Source organism: Ictidomys tridecemlineatus, unplaced genomic scaffold (genome assembly GCF_052094955.1).
Source record: "Ictidomys tridecemlineatus isolate mIctTri1 unplaced genomic scaffold, mIctTri1.hap1 Scaffold_182, whole genome shotgun sequence".
Lineage (NCBI taxonomy): Eukaryota > Metazoa > Chordata > Mammalia > Rodentia > Sciuridae > Ictidomys > Ictidomys tridecemlineatus.
In genome coordinates, this window is record NW_027521572.1 from 606517 (window position 1) to 627727 (window position 21211).

Below are 21211 nucleotides of genomic sequence, written 5' to 3' on the forward strand. Positions count from 1 at the left end.
ATACTTTTAAGATTGGAGTTACATAAATTTGGCATTTCCTAGCCAAATAAATGCTTATGAAGTGGACTGGTGTTTATGTGCATGTTTGTTTATGTGTGTTTAATATTCTCAAGCCTCAGAGTTTTTCCATGTAAACAAAAGTTTTGTTAAATGCCTCTTGAATTAAATTTAAAAGGCTATTTGTTATCAAAATGTTTCACTCATAGTAAAGGCTGTCATCATATGAGCTGCACACTAAACACAAGAGCAAACCCCAAATCCCAGAAAAACTATCCGTGCTCATCAGTACATTTAATGCAGCACAATCCTGATTCCTCCAGAGTTCCTACAAACAACAGTCCTTCAGAACACAGAATTCTTATGAAATAAATACTCAATCTTAGAACATGCCCTGGCCTCCTCCACTACCCACACATCCCCGCCCCTCCTGCAGGACTATATTTTCAAACTAGAATATTTGTTTTGACACACTTCTGCTTACTTAATTCTCTGGTAAAGGATTTCTTGTGCACTCCTAGCCAGTAATGAACTTTTTGCCAGAAAATATGCAACTCTTAGCATGACAAGAATAAGGGGGTAAAAAACCCTTCCATCGAGACTTCCAGAATTGAAGATAAAAGCAGGTACACTGGAGGGTTCCAACATGGCGGCCGGCGAGCAGGCAGCATTTTCTGTACCTCCGCAGTAACGGGATCAGAGAGACACATAAATACAGTTGCATGGGACCTGCTGAGGAACTTCTAACAATATTCCATTGAAAGGAGACCTGCTGATAACTAGTAAGTCTGTGGGAGGAGTCAGTTTGTCTCAGGCGAGTGAATCTATGCAACGCGGATCAGGGACACAATCCCAGCAAACGTACGAACGGCCGTGGCGGACTGGGCCCCCGCAGGCCTGAGTCTGTGAACTGCCTCTGGCGGTTTGACGCTACAAACAACACCCCCACCCCCCCATCCCACCCCCAGCCGGTTCAGAGCTGCAAACCACACGACCCCCAACCCCCACCCCCACCCCGCTCCTGTGAACAACTCCTGCCCACTGGGCTCTGCAAAGGGCCCCGACCACACGGCAAACGGACAAATAGTCCCGACCACTGGGCACTTCGAACAGCCCTGCCCGCACGGGGGAATCAGGAGTGGCGCGGGACCCACCGCATGGAACTCCCAGCTACGGCTCCCACCAGAGGTAACATCTGAGGTCTCTTGCACCAGTTTCTGGGGGCGTGACTACCAGAGGGCAAGCAAATTCACCGCGGGTCCTCAACCCCAAGCCCTACAAACTTAGGATTCCAGGGAATGGCAAACAGGGAGAGCGTGCCCAGGTGGCCATGAAAACAGGGCACACAGGAGCAGCAGACCTGGCGTGTAGCCAGTATTGTGGTGAGCATTACCGGTGAGCAGACCCGCCCAGTCCGGGAGGAAAAGCTGCTGCACAGTGACAGGCTCCCGCCTACTAAGAAGAGAAGCTTAGCCTGGTGGGCACAGCTTCACCTAATGGAAGAATAGTGAATCGGACTCTAAGACTGCATTTATTAATTTTTTTTTTCTTTTTTTTTGTGGATGTTGTGGTTGGGTTTTTGTTGTTGTTGTTGTTGTTGTTGCTGTTTTTTTAAAAAAAAGTGTTTTTAAAATTCATTTTATTTTATTTTATATTATTTTTTAATTTTAATCCTCATCTCTATTATTACTATGTTATTTTTTTTAATTCTTTTAAATCTTCAATTTTTTCTTTCTCTTTCTTCTCTTCCTCTGTCTTTCCATTTCTTTTCAATTCTCTTATTCCCCCTTCCTTGAATTCTACCTGGTTACTCTCATTCTCTTTGGTGATTTTTTCCCTTCCCTGCTAATACCTTTCCTCCCAAGCATCAAATAAATTTATAGGAGTAGACAGTAACTCAACAGTCAAACAGAACAAAAAGCAAAATGAGCAGTATGAAAAAGCAAGGAAGAAAAGGAGTACAAACAACACAGGACAGCCCAAATATTCAGAACGACATAGAGTCATCAGAAAAGTGGTCATATAAAGAACTCAGGGAACACCTTAGACAGATGGAATGGAACCTTAAAGAGGACACAAGACAGCAAATTCAAGCAGCGAAAGAACACATTGAGAAGGAATTACATAAAATGATAAAAGAAGAAGTTAAGCATCTATATCAGGAGATAGAGACTATAAAAAAGAATCAAACAGTAATCTTAGAAATGAAGGAAATTATAAACCAAATTAAAATCTCATATGAGAGTATCACTAATAGAGTGGAGCAACTAGAAGCCAGAACATCTGATAATGAAGACAAAATATACCAACTTGAAAAGAGTCTAGCCAACTCAGATAGGATGGTTAAAAATCATGAGAGAAACATACAAGAGATATGCGATAATATAAAAAAACCAAATTTAAGAGTCATTGGGATAGAGTAAGGGATAGAAATTGAAACCAGGGGAATGAGTAATTTACTAAATGAAATAATTACAGAAAACTTTCCAGAAATAAAAAAGGAAACAGATATACAAATTGTAGATGCATACAGGACACCGAGCATACAAAATCACAGTAGACCAACGCCAAGACACATTGTTATGAAGATATCCAATATACAGAACAAAGAGAGAATATTAAAAGCTACAAGAGAAAGGAGACAGATTACATTCAGGGGTAAACCAATAAGGTTAACAACGGATTTTTCAACACAGACGCTGAAAGCAAGAAGATCCTGGAACAACGTATTCCAAACACTGAAAGACAATGGATGCCAACCAAGAATCCTGTATCCAGCAAAATTAAGCTTCAGGTACGACAACGAAATAAAAATCTTTCACGATAAACAAAAACTAAAAGAATTTGCAGCCAGAAAACCAGCATTGCAAAGCATCTTGAGCAAAACACTCCACGAGGAAGAAATGAAAAACAATAACCAAAGCCAACAGTGGGAAGTACCTCAGTAAAGACAGACAGAGGGGGGAAAGCAAATCATGGAGAAACAAACTAAATTGAAAAAAAAAAAGAGATAAATAATCAAACATGGCTGGAAGAACAAACCATATATCAATAGTAACTCTAAACATTAATGGTTTAAACACTCCAATAAAGCGACATAGGCTGGTAACATGGATTAAAAAAACAAATCCAACAATATGCTGCCTCCAGGAGACTCACCTGACTGGAAAAGACATACACAGGCTGAAGGTGAAAGGTTGGGAAAAAATATATCACGCACACGGTCCTCGCAAGCAAGCAGGTGTGGCCATCCTCATATCGAATAAAATCGACTTCAAGACTAAATTAATCCAAAGTGATAAGGAAGGACATTATATTCTGTTAAAAAGAACCATTAAACAACAAGATATAACAATTATCAATATTTATGCACCTAATAATGGTGCTGTGAAGTTCATAAAACAAATTCTCCTCAAGTTCAAGAATCAAATAGACCACAACACAATAATTATGGGCGACTTCAACACACCTCTCTGACCATTGGACAGATCCTCCAAACAAAAGTTGAATAAAGAAACTATAGAACTCAATACCACAATCAATAACCTAGACTTAACTGACATATATAGAATATATCAACCATCATCAAGAGGATATACTTTTTTCTCAGCAGCACATGGATCCTTCTCAAAAATAGACCATATATTATGCCATAGGGCAACCCTCAGTAAATATAAAGGGGTGGAGATAATACCATGCATTTTATCTGATCATAATGGAATAAAACTGGAAATCAATGATAAAAGAAGGAAGGGAAAATTCAGTATCACATGGAAAATGAACAATATGTTACTGAACGATCAAAGGGTTACAGAAGACATAAAGGAGGAAATCAAAAAATTCTTAGAGATAAATGAAAATACAGACACAACCTATCGGAATCTATGGGACACAATGAAAGCAGTTTTAAGAGGGAAATTCATCGCCTGGAGGTCATTCCTCAAAAAAAGGAAAAACCAACAAATAAATGAGCTCACACTTCATCTCAAAGCCCTAGAAAAGGAAGAGCAAAACAATAGCAAATGTAGCAGAAAGCAAGAAATAATTAAAATCAGAGCGGAAATCAACGAAATTGAAACAAAAGAAACTATTGAAAAAATTAACAAAACTAAAAGTTGGTTCTTTGAAAAAATAAACAAGATTGACAGACCCTTAGCCATGCTAACAAAGAGAAGAAGAGAGAGAAATCAAATTACTAACATAAGGGATGAAAAAGGCAATATCACAACAGATGCTACAGAAATACAGAAGACAATTAGAAATTATTTTGAAAACCTATACTCCAATAAAATAGAGGATACTGAAGACATCGATAAATTCCTTAAGACATACGATTTGCCCAGACTGAGTCAGGAGGACACACACAATTTGAACAGACCAATATCAATGGATGAAATTGAAGAAGCAATCAAAAGATTACCAACCAAGAAAAGCCCAGGACCGGATGGGTATACAGCGGAGTTTTACAAAACCTTTAAAGAAGAATTAATACCAATACTTTTCAAGTTATTCCAGGAAATAGAAAAAGAGGGAGCTCTTCCAAATTCATTCTATGAGGCCAACATCACATTGATTCCGAAGCCAGACAAAGACACATCAAAGAAAGAAAACTACAGACCAATATCTCTGATGAACCTAGATGCAAAAATCCTCAATAAAATTCTGGCGAATCGGATACAAAGGCACATCAAAAAAATTGTGCACCATGATCAAGTAGGATTCATCCCTGGGATGCAAGGATGGTTCAATATACGGAAATCAATAAATATTATTCACCATATCAATAGACTTAAAAATAAGAACCATATGATCATCTCGATAGACGCAGAAAAAGCATTCGACAAAATACAGCATCCCTTTATGTTCAAAACATTAGAAAAACTAGGGATAACAGGAACTTACCTTGACATTGTAAAAGCTATCTATGCTAAGCCCCAGGCTAGCATCATTCTGAATGGAGAAAAATTGAAGGCATTCCCTCTAAAATCTGGAACAAGGCAGGGATGTCCTCTATCACCACTTCTATTCAATATAGTTCTCGAAACACTGGCCAGAGCAATTAGACAAACGAAAGAAATTAAAGGCATAAAAATTGGAAAAGAAGAGCTTAAATTATCACTATTTGCGGATGACATGATTATATATCTAGAAGACCCAAAAGGGTCTACAAAAAAACTACTAGAACTAATAAATGAATTCAGCAAAGTGGCAGGATATAAAATCAACACACACAAATCAAAGGCATTTCTGTATATCAGCGACAAAACTTCTGAAATGGAAATAAGGGAAAACACTCCATTCACGATATCCTCAAAAAAAATAAAATACTTGGGAATCAACCTAACAAAAGAGGTAAAAGATTTATACAATGAAAACTACAGAACTCTAAAAAGAGAAGTAGAAGAAGATCTTAGGAGATGGAAAAATATACCCTGTTCATGGATAGGCAGAACTAACATCATCAAAATGGCGATATTACCAAAAGTTCTCTATAGGTTTAATGCAATGCCAATCAAAATCCCAATGGTATTGCTTGTAGAAATAGACAAAGCAATCATGAAATTCATATGGAAAAATAAAAGACCCAGAATAGCAAAAGCAATTCTAAGCAGGAAGTGTGAATCAGGTGGTATAGCAATACCAGACTTCAAACTATATTACAGAGCAATAGTAACAAAAACAGCATGGTACTGGTACCAGAACAGGTGGGTGGACCAATGGTATAGAATAGAGGACACAGAGACTAATCCACAAAGTTACAACTATCTTATATTTGATAAAGGGGCTAAAAGCATGCAATGGAGGAAGGATAGCATCTTCAACAAATGGTGTTGGGAAAACTGGAAATCCATATGCAACAAAATGAAACTGAATCCCCTCCTCTCACCATGCACAAAAGTTAACTCAAAATGGATCAAGGACCTGGATATCAAATCAGAGACTCTGCATATGATAGAAGAAAAAGTTGGTTCTGATCTACATATTGTGGGGTCGGGCTCCAAATTCCTTAACAGGACACCCATAGCACAAAAGTTAATGGCAAGAATCAACAAATGGGACTTACTTAAACTAAAAAGTTTTTTCACAGCAAGAGAAACAATAAGAGAAGTAAATAGGGAGCCTACATCATGGGAACAAATATTTACCCCTCACACTTCAGATAGAGCTCTAATATCCAGAGTATACAAAGAACTCAAAAAATTAGACAATAAGACAACAAATAACCCAATCAACAAATGGGCCAATGACCTGAACAGACACTTCTCAGAGGAGGACATACAATCAATCAACAAGTACATGAAAAAATGCTCACCTTCTCTAGCAGTCAGAGAAATGCAAATCAAAACCACCCTAAGATACCATCTCACTCCAGTAAGATTGGCAGCCATTAGAAGTCAAACAACAAGTGCTGGCGAGGATGTGGGGAAAAGGGTACTCTTGTACATTGCTGGTGGGACTGCAAATTGGTTCGACCAATTTGGAAAGCAGTATGGAGATTCCTGGGAAAGCTGGGAATGGAACCAACATTTGATCCAGCTATTGCCCTTCTCGGACTATTCCCTGAAGACCTTAAAAGACCGTACTACAGGGATACTGCCACATCGATGTTCACAGCAGCACAATTCACAATAGCTAGACTGTGGAACCAACCCAGATGCCCTTCAATGGATGAATGGATTAAAAAAATGTGGCATTTATACACCATGGAGTATTATTCTGCATTAAAAAATGACAAAATCATGGAATTCGCAGGGAAATGGATGGCACTAGAACAGATTATGCTTAGTGAAGCTAGCCAATCCCTAAAAAACAAATACCAGATGTCTTCTTTGATATAATGAGAGCAACTAAGAATAGAGTAGGGAGGAAGAGCAGGAAGAAAATATTAACATTAAACAGAGACACGAGGTGGGAGGGAAAGGGAGAGAAAAGGGGAATTGCATGGAAATGGAAAGAGACTCTCATTGTTATAAAAAACTACATATAAGAGGTTGTGAGGGGAAAGGGGGAAAAAAAACAAGGAGAGAAACGAATTACAGTAGACGGGATAAAAAGAGAAATGGGGGGGAGGGGGGATAGTAGAGGATAGGAAAGATAGCAGAATACAACAGTTACTAGTATGGCATTATGTAAAAATGTGTATGTGTAACCGATGTGATTCTGCAATCTGTAGTTGGGGTAAAAATGGGAGTTCATAACTCACTTGAAACTAATGTTTGAAATATGATATGTCAAGAGCCTTGTAATGATTTGAACAACCAATAAAAAAATAAATAAATAAATAAATAATTTAAAAAAAAAAAAAAAGGCAGGTACACTGGATGAAGAGAACCCTTTCCCCTAACATTATAACTTCCTCTTGTTTTCCCTGCTTCACACCACTGTGAGGAGGAAAACCTTCATTTGGCAGTTTCACATATCTTCTCTACACTATTTAAAGCAAGGAGAAACTATTACTCCAATCTTGCTTTCTAATTAAAGAACTACTTATCCAAATGAAAAATGTAGGTTAGCTAATCCTACTCAGGGAGTAAATCTCCAAAACAATTTCTTAATAACAGTTTATCGAGAAAATTAAAATCCATTGAATTCATTTAATCCAGTGGAATACTTACTTCTCTTTCATTATTTCTCCAGTTACATTTAAGGAACCCAACACTCAAAAACTTAACAATGCAAGATGGCTCCACCTTTCCCACTGAATTCAGAAGGGCTGGGTGGGAATCACACTGTGCTCCTTGGCGAGCTTAGGGTGTGGGTGAAGCACCTCCTCCACGACTACCCTGAATCTTGAGAGGGCAAATCCACAGAATAGACTTCCTTCATGGGTGGATTCAGGCACTCTGTAACAAAATAAAACACAACTGATGGATCTTGAAACAGAAAAGCATATCCCAAACAATTTTAGATTATTGAAATGCTTGTGAGCTGACAGATCCTCTTCCTGCACACATCACTTACTTACTGATGTCTCCTGGCATCTATCCTCACCCCACTGGTGATCTCATTCACTCTTGGTACGGTATATCATCTCCACACAGATGACTCCTTCATCTAGCCCAGACTCCACTCACATATCTAACTGCCAAATGGATATGACCCACTCCACATGCCTCAGTATCTCAAAACATAGTTGCAAAACTGAACTTGAAATCTTCCCTCAACAATCTGTTCTTTCTAAATCTTCACCTTTACAAATGGTCCCAGAAACTATCCAAGCCAAAACTCCACTATCTTTCCTCTTCCCTGGTCCCCTCATTTTCCATCAAGTCCTATCAAATCTACTATTATACTCTCTCTTGTAATCAATATCCCTCTCAATCCTCCTTGCCTGCCTCAATTTTCCCCAAAGCACAACTTTCTTTTCTCACCACTTGGTCCATCCAGTTTTCCAAAATGGGTTCTTTAAAACACAGTTCTTTGCAAAATATCCCACAAGAATAATTCCATGACTCAATATTTTAAATGAGTACTCACATTAAAGTGCTCAAGAAAGCCTGGGTTGAAGATACACATTCACACCAACCCATCTATGCCACACCTGTTCTCCTGGCTCCCTTTCTCCACACAGTTTTTCTTCATCTAGCTAATCTCTACTCATCTTTCAAGCTCAGACCCTGACTCTTATAGGAAGCCTGTCTGAGAGATACCATTTATCTCCATTTCAAGCTTTTAAATTTCTTCTTGCCATCTCCATACCGTACTATGGTCATGTACTTTGGAACATATCTGCTCTGCTGGATTCTGAGATGCTTAAGAGCAAAGATTTTCCACTTATGTGCCTTTTAATGCTTAGCACATTGTTGGTACACAGGAGTACGTCAATAAACCTACATGAGCAAATGAATGCTAACATGCATTTGCTCATGCCAACTCCTAACTTACTCAATCAAACAAAAGCCCTACAGGTAGTTTCCCAATTCTGTACATGAAGCAACTAAAGGAGAAAAAAATGGATACGTTTCATTATTCCTCTAATATGACACTTTTTTTTTTATCTCCTGCAGGGTATACATGAGTAATTCTACTCAACTTCTCAGGAAAGAGGACATGATTAAACCACTGGAAAACTGCTTGGCAAAACTCTTGTTACTTTTAGAAATACTGTATATTATTGAACAAAAAAAACTTTGATGTAATGGAAAAATAACTGGGTTAGGAGTCACATTTGAATTCAAACACCAGCTCTGCTTCACACTAGGTATGAGGCATGTAGCAAATTAATCATCTAAACTCCAAGTGTGTCATCTAGAATGAGGACAATAATACTTTCCATATTGAACATTCCTATTAGGAATACATAAGATAAGTATAAGAAAGCCCTCTGCAGGCTTTGTTATAAAGTTGGATATGCCAATGCTGTTTCCACCTTGAACAATATAATGGAATGATGTTTACCTCCCCATCTAGCAATATTTATGATTGATTACTATATATTTCTATTTTTACTTCCCTTGATGATAACTAGTCCAAATAACTGGAAAAGTTTTTAAATCTGCATACTGAAAGTTAAGAAACTTTCTACTAAATTGAACCAATCAAAGCACATCTGCTTTGAGGCTTGGAGTATAAACTGGGAAATAAGAAAAACCATTGAGTATTTAATAAAAAGCTCGACAACAGTCTTAAAAATTTCAACAAAATCATGACCAGTACAACTGGCTAGACTATCTACACTGCAGAGACTGTCCACACTCTTCTGTCACTAATGGAATCTTATATAATATAGTCAATGCTCCCAGCCCTACAAACTATGAACAGCTCAGTAGATAAATCTCAATAAGCCTCCACATCAAACAGACTGGAAGAAATCAAAAGACCACTGAGCTAAGCCAGACCAGGCTGATATTTTGGTTTATTGGTTAACTGTTATGCTTGGAAAGACATAAAGCTTAATTGCAAGGCTTGAGGTGTATGTAAAAAATGCCTGACTTAAGTAGAAATAATGATCAGAGCATCTGTCACTAGCTAAAATACGTGGAGATCTTTACCCGGGATATTTTTTGTTATTTTTATTTTAAATAAATGAAAATAGCCAGTTACACAGTGACTAAACATGAATCATTGTTTCAGCTTTTTGAGAATGCTAGGAAATACCAGGTGTAAATGAGGGAGTAACATTGCCATTAATCCAGGGCATGTGAAAGTTAAAAGGGGAAAGAATCTGGTTTAGTTTATGGCTTCTTGTGGTATTAACTGAAAGGGTAAAATTTCTAAGCTGGAAGGCTTGAATTAAAATGTAAAAGATTAGGTTATTATTGAGTTCCTCTGTTACACCCAGCTTCCTGAGATAGTTAAGACAACACCCTACTAGCCATTTAGCCTAAGGCCCTGTGCAGTTTGTCACAGGGCCCGAACCAATCAGTTTGAATGTGTACCCCGCTTAGGAATGACCAATCACCCCTGCCCGAGCTGTTCCCGCCAATGGATTTGCCAATCACGTCTCAGAGTTGTTGTTCAATTTCCCCGCACCTCATGATGATTTGTTCTGATGTATGCAAAGCCCACCGCCCTCTCCAAAAAGTGTACTTAAGCTCTGCTTGACCTTTGCTCTGGGCTCTGGGCTGCTCTCCCTCCTTGAGTGAGCACAGAGCCCCAGCGCACTGGAATGGATCCCCAATAAATCCCCTTTTGTCAATTGCATGGAGTAAGTCTCTTGTGTGGTCTCTCCCTCCGATGATCCGCTGGACCCCCTTTACATTAACCATAGGTTTCTCACAAATTTTTTTTTTAAAGAGAGAGTGAGAGAGGAGAGAGAGAGAGAGAATTTTTTTTTTAATATTTATTTTTTAGTTCTCGGCAGACACAACATCTTTGTTGGTATGTGGTGCTGAGGATCCAACCTGGGCCACACGCATGCCAGGAGAGCGCGCTACCGCTTGAGCCACATCCCCAGCCCTCTCACAAATACTAATGAATACAACACTTTAAAACACTATATGGAAAAGTGAAATCCGGTGGTATAATCTGGATCTCTTAAACATTTTCTACTGAGTAACTCCAGTTGGCTGAATAAGCAACAAAAGCTAACATTTTTTAAAAGGCCCTAGGAGAAAGTTCTCCTAGTAAAGGTCTTATGAAAAGCTGAAAATGAGGTCCTCATCACTGCCTTCCTCTAATTTCCACCACTACCAAAGCTACCCAACTATACTCAAGCAGCATAGTGCATTAGGACATGCAAAGACTTAAAATGCAATCCCTCCCCTTTAGAACCTTGTGTTCACTTGAGAGTACATAACTAATTTACAAGAAAGAGACAGTACACAGCCTCTGGGGTGGTACAGGAGAGTCCTATGGAACAAAAAAAACAACAAATGCTGAGATGACAATTAAAACAATGGGCACTAAAGGAGAGTTTCCTATATACTAAGCACCAGCCTTAGGCCCTCTACACCAGCCTTAGGCCCTCTTAGCTTTATCACATTTGCTCCTCACAATTCCAGAGGCAGACTCTATTGTCATTCACATTTTATAAGGATGCTGAGACAAAGAAATGGAGGCTCAGGGGACTAAGTCACTTACACCAGAAATCAAATGTAGACATGCCTATTTCTACATTCATCTTCTTTGCCTGCTCCTAGGGCAGAGCCTGAAGAAGGCAGTATGGACTACTACAGAGCTGCAGCCCCAGAGTCTGCTCTCCAGAAAACCAGTTTTAGGAAGACCATTGGACTGAACCCAAGGATGGAAATCAGCATAGTTTAAGAAGAAGGGAGAGGCAGGCATTTAGGAGCAGAAAAACCATGAACAAAAGCACTCAAAGTAAAAGCTTAACATTCAAAGGAACAATAGGGAGATTAGCTTGATTAGTGTGTGGGTATATATTTGGAATGGGAGAAGGTAGTTGGCAGGCTTTAATAAATATTTGTAAGTTTGAATAATGCGAGATAAGGTGAAAAGGGCCTTGAAAGCAAAGCTGAAGAAAATGCAATTAACCAACAAATAACTTGAGCAAATGTTCAGCCTCCCTAGTAATAAAAGCAATGTAAATTTAAACACCAAGGTCTTTTCCTTCTCACATTCCCTGAAATTTGCACTAAAAAAAATACTTATTTCTGGGGCTAGGGTTGTGGCTCAATGGTAGAGTGCTCTCCTAGCATGCATGAGGAACTGGTTCGATCCTCAGTACCACATAAATGTGAAACAAAAATACTGTGTCCACCTAAAACTAAAAAATAAATATTTTTAAAAAATGCTTACTCTTAGTACTAGGAAGATTGCACATGCTGGTAAATGTGTTAATTGGTATCAGTTAAAAGAAACTTGGCTATTAGTTTCATGGAATGTTTATATTCTTCAGTCCAGCAATCTCCCTTTCAATAATCATAAAAACATGGACAGGGGCTGGGGTTATGGCTCAGTGGTAGAGTGCTCACCTCACATGTGCGAGGTCCTAGGTTCGATCCTTAGCACCACATAAAGATAAATAAATAAAATAACGGTATTGTATCTAACTACAAACTAAAAAAACAAATTTTTTTAAAAAAAAGGACAAAGATAAAATTCATGAGAGAATATTCCTTGCATCACTATCTATAGTGGGGAAAAATCAGATAAAATGCTCAAGATTGTTGATTAAAATAAAAATAACTCTTTTAAAAAGAAAAAAGGCCAATTAGAGCAATAAACTTTATACTATGTGAAATGGAAAGTGAAACGTATGACTGGAAGTGAAATGGAACCTGTTTTTTCAAGAAAATTAATTTATTAAGAAATATGACAGGCTGGCGATGTGGCTCAAGAGGTAGCATGCTCGCCTGGCATGCGTGCGGCTCGGATTCGATCCTCAGCACCACATACAAAGATGTTGTGTCCGCCAAAAACTAAAAAATTTTTAAAAAATTCTCTCTCTCTCTCCCCTCCCTCTCTCTCTCTCTCCCCTCCCTCTCTCTCTCTCACTCTCTCTTAAGAAAAAAAAGAAATATGACAACTTGTGGGTTGGGGTGTGGCTCAGTGGCAGAGTCCTTGCCTAGCACAAGTGAGGCCTTGGGTTCGATCCTCGGCACCACATAAAAAATAAATAAATTATAAAATAAAGAACTCTGAAAAAAAAGGAAGAAAGAAAAGAAATATGACAATATGTAAAACCTAACAGTATAGAATGCAACAACAAGTCGTGTCCTGTGACCTAGAAATCACACACAGGAGACTCTACTTGCAGAAAGAGGCTTACACATTAAAACACTTTATAAACAAAGATACACAGCAGTCTGTTAATTTTTTTTAAACTAGGAGGATTATAAATTATCAAACAAAAATGAAACGTGATTCCTACCAGTGAAAAAAGAAGGGTGTGTGTAGAATAACTACAAATACATTTTATAAAAACTAAATACTCATGAATTAAAAAAAAGGTCCAGAAAACACAGCAAAATGACAACTGCAATGCAATAGCCTAGGTGAAGACAATAAAACTGTGTAACTTTTTCATATTTTTCTTAATAAGCACATATTACTTTCAACATACAAAGAGAGAAGAAGAGTGAAACAGAAGAGTAGGAGTGAAGTCCTGGAAACCACAGCGTCATCTTTCCCCCACCAAGGTTCTGCCCATACTTAACTACCCCATGTCAAATCGACACACTGGCCACAAAGAGGAGAGATGCTAGTTGGAAAGCAAACCTTTTGACTATAAGGAAAGAAAACTCAGCCATGGCACTGAAACCAGGAAGTACCTGAAGGACCAAAAAACAAGGCTGACTGTTGGAAAAGAAAGAGTGTAGGAAAAGATTTGGGAGTCCAAAGACCTACTGAAAATGTACCAGTGTTTTCTTTTAATTCACAAATGCACCCAGGTCTCTGAAGATTCAAGTTTTTTCTAAGTAAACGGATCAAAAAACACAGAACAAGGAGAAGAGAAAATACTCTGACATATCATTTATTGTTCCCCATAGAGAATAAGATATTGCCAATTACAGAGTACCTCTGATTATAAAGAATACACACTAGAAATCAGGGAGTCCCTCTGAGAAATCTCCTTAAAGAGCTGGCCTACCTCTAAGCACTTCCTACCACATGAGCTATATCACATATACCATAGAGAAAAACGGGAAGAATCCTCAGATGCTCGCCTCTTGGATTATACCAGAACAATGGTATAATATTTGATTCCTCTCTCTTCTTCTTTATCATTGCTGTCACTTCACAATAAGACTGACCTGTTCCTTGATTGTTTTAGTTTATTTCATTGTAAGCACACTATATGTTCCGTGAGAATAGGCTGTTCTTAGATCTTTTTTGGTGTCACCTAGTACTAAGCCCTGTATACAGTTGATAGTTAATACATATTTATTGATAGATATCAGGCTAGGTGCTCAAAGTCATTCCAGACTAAGGTAAATTGAGAAACATGATTCCTTCTGCTACTGTGATTTTTTACAATAATTCTATGAAGAGTGACATTACTCCAGGTGTCACTATACATGACTGTAATCCCAGCTACTTGGAAGGCTGAGGCAGGAGGATCCCAGCCTTGGCAACTTAACAAGACCTTATCTCAAAATAAAAAATAAAGAAGGCTGGGGATACAGCTAAGTGGTAGTGCACTTGCCTAGCAGGCATGAAGCCCAGGTGTAGTCCTTAGGACTACCAAAAAAAAAAAAAAAAAAAGAAAGGAAGAAAGAAAGAAAGAAGAGAGGGTTATTATACAGAAGGCCCTAAAAAACCATTAAAAATTCTATTTAATGGGGAGCAGGAAGAAACGTCCACAGAAAATGCCAGGGATTCCACGGGATTCAATTTTCATGGACAAGCCAACCAGTTTGGCAATGCATGAGGGCACAATTTTAAATGCAGCCAGGGCTGAAAACAGGAAGGATATACACAATCAAGTATTTAGGGACAGTATGTTCCTTGGTGGAAGGCCACAACTTATAGTCATATGGCAAATGAAATACATGATATTATAAATGGTGGCACTGCAGGTAGCCCACAGAAGTTATTTACTTCACCACTGGAACAATATACTTTTATAATGATAAATAATTGAAAACTAGTTCATTGAAATATTGGAAAGCAATCAAGGAGAACACCACTAAAAGAACTTCTTTTCTCTGAAATATAGAAGCTTCAGGGAAAGTTCTCAATTAAAGCATTAAGGAGTTGGAGATGACCTGTGCTGGGTTTCTAGGGGAAACTAGGCACTTGTGACCCTTAGAAGTCAGTGACACAATATTTTTAATACACATAATTCCATTTCCAAATGCAGGTAGGGGAGGCAGAGCACCAACATTGCTCTGCGTTGACCACATTTTCTAGCAGCAATATAAACAAAAGGTGAGGGAAGATTTTCCCACATTAATGAAAGAACTGGAAGAGACATAGGGAGAAAGTGTGTTTAAAAGACATGAGCAAGAGCTCTGTTACAGCCACGTCTGCACAGTGCAGCGGGAGTGAGGCTCTTCCCATGAGGAAGAGCAAAGTCCACAGTTACCTTCAGCTTCCCACCTTGCTTTATAGGTAACTTTACAGTTGAGTCCAAGTTTTGCCTCTCCTCTTCCATTGTTCTTCAGAGATTTGCATCCTATTTTATAAATGTGTGTCATCCCCTCATCCCCTCAGTGCTTGAACCTACCTCGTATACTTGCTGAATGAATGATGAAGAAAAAAAAATGTCAGAATGCCTAACCTGGACACCAGTTACACAGAAATGGAACCACAGGCATAGGAAAGCTTTGATTAAAGGGGTGACAGAGGGGATCAAGTGAATTACGGGACAGGGGTATGTAGCTGACCATTAGATGGATCTAAGTCAATTATTCAGATTTGAGAGGTTGTAGAAATAGATACAACTAAGATGAAGATGTCTTAAGAGCAAAAGAAAGGCAAGATGTCATGGAATTGTGCTTATAGAATGGAAAATTCTAGTCTTCCAAGATTTAGCAACTGGATCAGACGTACTGATCCTTGTCAAATGAAGCTAATCTAACCCTAACTTCTGTCAAGCCCAGCTGGTTTGCCCTGACCCAGACAGCCTCATGTTCCAATTCTATAGAGGCAGTTTGTAGAGAACAAAGCAGTTAGAGTTCAGAGGACAGAAAAGAAAGAAACTTGACAGAAAAAGAAAGAGAGATTATTCAGAACAATTGGCCTAATTTGAGTTCAGAGGCCAAAAAAGTCACATCAAAATACCACATTCAATTGAAATAGAACAGGGATTTTTGACACAGAAACAAAAATAATTAAATGCCAATTCCCATAAATTTAGAAAGATCATTTGACTTCACACTATTTGGCCTTATGATAAGAAAACCAATATATGGGTCAAATTCCAAAAGTAAACCAGAGTTTGTGATAACAAACATGTTAACACTGTTATCTTATTAGAGATTAGCTGTGAACCAGGAAGATAATTCATAATGTCAAAGAGCATTTTCAAGCTTGGATTCAGAATCTCTATTTTAATGTTTTACAAAACTTGGTTCATGTGTGAAGACATACATATACTTTGTTTCTGGGTGCTATGGTTTTGGATATGGTTTATCCCTCAAAAGGACATATGCTGGAAGATTGGTATCCAATAAAATGATGTTGGAGTAGTCAAACTTTTAAGGGGTAGGGCCTCATGGAAGGTAACTAGGTTACAGGGTTACTTATACCCTCATGAATAGATTAATGATGTCTTGGAATAGGTCAAACCTCATGGGACTGAATTAGTTCTTGATAAACTGGGCTATTGGAAAGTAAAGCCACACCATGCAATTGGCCCTTCTACGCAGTCCATTGGTTTCCTTTCTACTTCCTGACCATGTTGTGATAGCCATGGGTGTGGGGGAGGGAACTTTTCCAGAATACTAGCACCATGCTGTTTGGACCACCTTCCACCACCAGAATCATGAGCCAAATAAATCTTTCTTTATGCACTACCTAGCATCACGTATTCTGTTATAGCAACATGAAATGGACTAAGAAATTACATGAAAATTTTTTAAATGCAAGCTATTTACAAGAATGAATTATAGCCACATCAGTGTTTATAGCAGCTCAATTCAAAATAGCTAAGCTATGGAACCAACCTAGGTACCTTTCCACAGATGAATGGATAAAGAAAATGTGGTATACATACAAAATGGAATGTTAGTAAGCCATAAAGAAGAGTGAAATTATGGCATTGGCTGGTAAATGGTTGGAACTGAAGAATGTCGTGCTAAGTGAAATAAGCCAGTCCCCCAAAAAACCAATGGTTGAATGTTATCTCTAATACGTGGATGCTAACACACAGTGAAGGAAAGTGGAGAGGAGAAGAATAGAAGTTCAATTGGATTATATAAAGGAGAATGAAGAGAAGGGAGTGGAGAGGAGAATAAGAAAGACAGTACAATGAATTGAACATAACTTTCCTATGTTCATATGCGAATACATGACCAGTATAATTCCACATCATGTACAACCACAAGAATGGGATCCTAATTAGAATAAGCTATACACCATGTATGTATAGTGTTAAAATACACTCTACTGTCATATAAAAAGAATAAAAAAAAATAAAAAGAATGAATTATACAGAACCGAATATCTAGACCCTTGTACTATTTCATATTTCTTTACAACTACATGTAGGAAATATGTAAAGGAAATAAATTTTCATATTAGGCTAAAATATATTTATTATCTTCCTATATTTAAATCACTGTTCCTAATGAAAACATTTTCAATGCTTTTGAGATGACCTTGAACATCAGACATCAATGTAGTAACACACATTGCTTAATTCACACTCTTTCCCCGACCTTGTCCTTCCTTTTAATGGAACTTGACTTTTAGAATTTACCATTCTCAGACTAGTTATGTGCTTCAGGAAGAGCTAACATATATTCCAGGCCCAACTGAAGAACCCTGATTTGTCTAAGCTAATTATGGCAGATCTATTTCCCCCACCCGGGTTAAGCTGGGACATGTTAAAAATTAACTTTGGTCAATAATATGTGAATAAAAACCTGTAGGATGTGGAGGTGGGGACATAGAAACACACACAGGAGGAAGTGTCATTGTTTTCAAAAAGAAATAAGAAACACGGCTTCTAAATATTGTGTTTCAACTCTAATATCTGGAGGATGGCTCCAACATCTACATAATAGCAGCCATCTTGTAACCATCCAGAAAGCCCCCTTGGTCCATGCCTTCACGTCTAGGATGGCACAGTAGAAACACAGAGAAAACACATGCTTCAACCTGAAAGAAATAAATCCCCCTTAAAACATCCTGGTTACATATGTAATAACTTTTCCCTGTTTAAATTCTGATTTGGGTTTTTTATTAGTTGTATCCAAAAGCATTCTAACTACTATTAAGTCTGAACTATTTCAAACTTACATTTAAATATTAAAAAATGGAGCTATTATTTGAGGGATGAAAAATGACAATGACAAGAGTATGCTACTTAATTTTTTTAACCACACAAATATAAAATAAAGATATTGTGTCCACCTATAGCTACTTAATTTTTTACTAGGACATCTAGCCCAAGGTACAGAACTCAGTACTTCTAGTGAATCCTAAAGTCTATTATATTTCAAAGGTGTTTACTACTCTATTCCCCCTTCACTACTTGCCTCCCCTCCTTCCCCACTTATAAGCAAACACATAAGTACACATACCACAGTCTGACAGATTAGGTCCTCAGCCTGCTGACCAGTTCATCATCCAGACTGGTTGTGCTACTTTCCCCATGTCATGACTTTAGGAAAATGGAAAGTATCTTCTTCTAATAACGGTAAAGACAAACACCAAAAAAGTAATATGCTGCTCATGACAGGCTCTGTGTACTGGTGAATAAATGCTCTGTACATGAAAATAATTTGTGTTCCAGTCCTGCCACTTTCCAGCTATATGACAGCAGGCAAATAACTAAAATTCACTCCCTGTCGTTTTACTCCATTGTGAGGTGATGATGATATTACTCACCTTGCAAGGATCTCGTGAAGGTTAAATTAGACACACATAAAAAATTTTATTGATCATATTTTTATCAAAAATAGTTTTGTGTGTAACAACAATTGTTGGAAATTTCTGGAATTTCAAAACTATATGTTACTAAAATCAATAGTTACTAGGACTGAATTCTGAACAAATTATAAATGTTATCTTAAGTTCTAAGAAAACCATTCCCTCTGGCCTTAAGTTCTTTGACTCCATTTTCTCATTTGGAAAAGAGCTCTGTGGTGTTTCTCTACAGGTAGTGAATGGGCAACAAATACAGCTTGTAAACTTCCTGATAAATGAATACTTTATCTCATAGCCCTGGAAGCAACCCTGACGTCTTAAATTATGTAATCCTGGTATTACATTATATTAGTCTGGCTCATATAAAATGTAAGCTACAAAAATATCAAAGCTAAGAAAAAATATTTAATCATGCTTTTACATGCAGAAAGAGGATGCATGCATTGCCAAGACTCCATAGAACAAGCTCAAACGAGAGCAACAATGCCTCAGTTATTAGAGAGGGCAATGGCCTGAAGCAGTCCTAAGGAACAAAGATTACTTGGTCCATGCAAGAGTCAATATTTAAGCATACAATGAGTAATTCCCGCTTTAAGTTCATGAACATATTTCTTTTCAAGAACTTCTTTTTGGTTACAAATTTCATTTGTGGTCTTCCTACCTATAATCCATGAACCTATGAATGAACAAAACGTTGAAATATGAAACTCTCCAGTAAACAAAAATGTCAGTACAGACTTAATTCTGACTAGACCATCTCAATAAGGTTACACAAGACTTGTACTGTACTTCTCAGTCTCCAAAAATACTCATTTATCTACCCTGGCTAAAGCAACAGATTGAATGTTCTACAAAGATCTGTGGTAAATGCATGAATGACACCTCCAGACTATATCAAATCATGGGGCTCTTAACTTTAAATCATTATTATTTAAAATCCTCTGACAAGTAAAGTGCCTCTTTGGGAGAATGAACCTCATATTCCACATTAGAATCATTTAAATTCAAATGAATATTATTGTTGCTAATAGAAACTTCATTTCTAAATATTTTTTTCAAATGTTCTAGTCATCCTATAAGCTAAAAATAACCATTAAATTATATTAATGCTAGCTTTGTGATCTTGAGCAAATCACTTAATTTTCTGCACCTTAATTTTCTTATCTGTTAAATGAAAATGGGATTGGGTGACGTTTTAGGTCCTTTAGAAAATAAAAACAAATAATAATTGTTTTCATTTATGTCATTTTAATTAAAGATGTGAAAAATGTAACCAAAGATTCTGTAAAACATTAAGTCTAAAAGAAATTGAACCACAGCCAAGAATTTTTGTAAACCCCAAATCCCCTCTCGATAGCACCAAACAATTGAGTTTTACAGAGTTAACTATGAAAAAGGTAAATTTCTTATTAGTAAAACTGATAACCTCCTGGGCTAATTTAATTCATTCCCTACTTGCCAACCAGAAAAGTATGATTTCTACCTTTCTGGTTTAACAGCATAATATTAGAAACTTTAAGGCCTACTCTTGTCTCATCTCTTATATACATGAAAACAGTGAGGCTCACTCAAAAAAAGAATACTTATGGGCATTCTCATCCATAGCCTACCTGCCTGCCCCTCTATCGGGTATACTGTATTTTCTCTTGCCTTTGTCTTACTTGCAATAAACTGCTCTAATAACCTCCCCACCAAAAACATAAAATCCACGAACAAAAAAACTACATAATTCATATTGTCTTCCAACACCCACAGAAAGGGTCTTAGAGTCAACTCAAGCAAACTTCTCCCCTGCGCCCCACCCCCACTGAAATCAACATACCATATTAAAAATGTGTGATTATTGGTCCACATTCAGACTTTGAATGAACGAATGAAGTGGCTTGTCTCCCACAGTTAGGGCAATGTAAAATCTAAAGACATACACCAAAAAAGTAAAATACTACTCATGACAGGCTCTATGTATTGATAAATAAGTGCCCTGTACATGAAAATAATTTGTGTTCCAGTCCTGCCACTTTCTGGCTATAGGACAGCAGGCAAATAACTAAAATTCACTCCCTGTGGTTTTACGCCACTGTAAGGTGATGATGATATTATTCACCTTGCAGGGATCTCGTGAAAGTTAAATTAGACACATAAAAATGTCCTGGCACAAGCCAACCATGGAATAGGCAAAAGACACTAAAAGACATGCCATCTGCCTTACAAAACTTCTCCCTTCCCTCAAGGTAAGTTGAACAGAATCCAATGCAACAGATAGCTGCCATAT

At 37.7% G+C, this 21211-nt stretch overlaps 1 pseudogene; it reads right to left on the bottom strand.

Annotated features, from left to right (window-relative positions):
* LOC144372876 (transport and Golgi organization protein 1 homolog) overlaps positions 1–21211 on the bottom strand; it is a 175870-nt pseudogene that overhangs the window by 136255 nt on the left and 18404 nt on the right.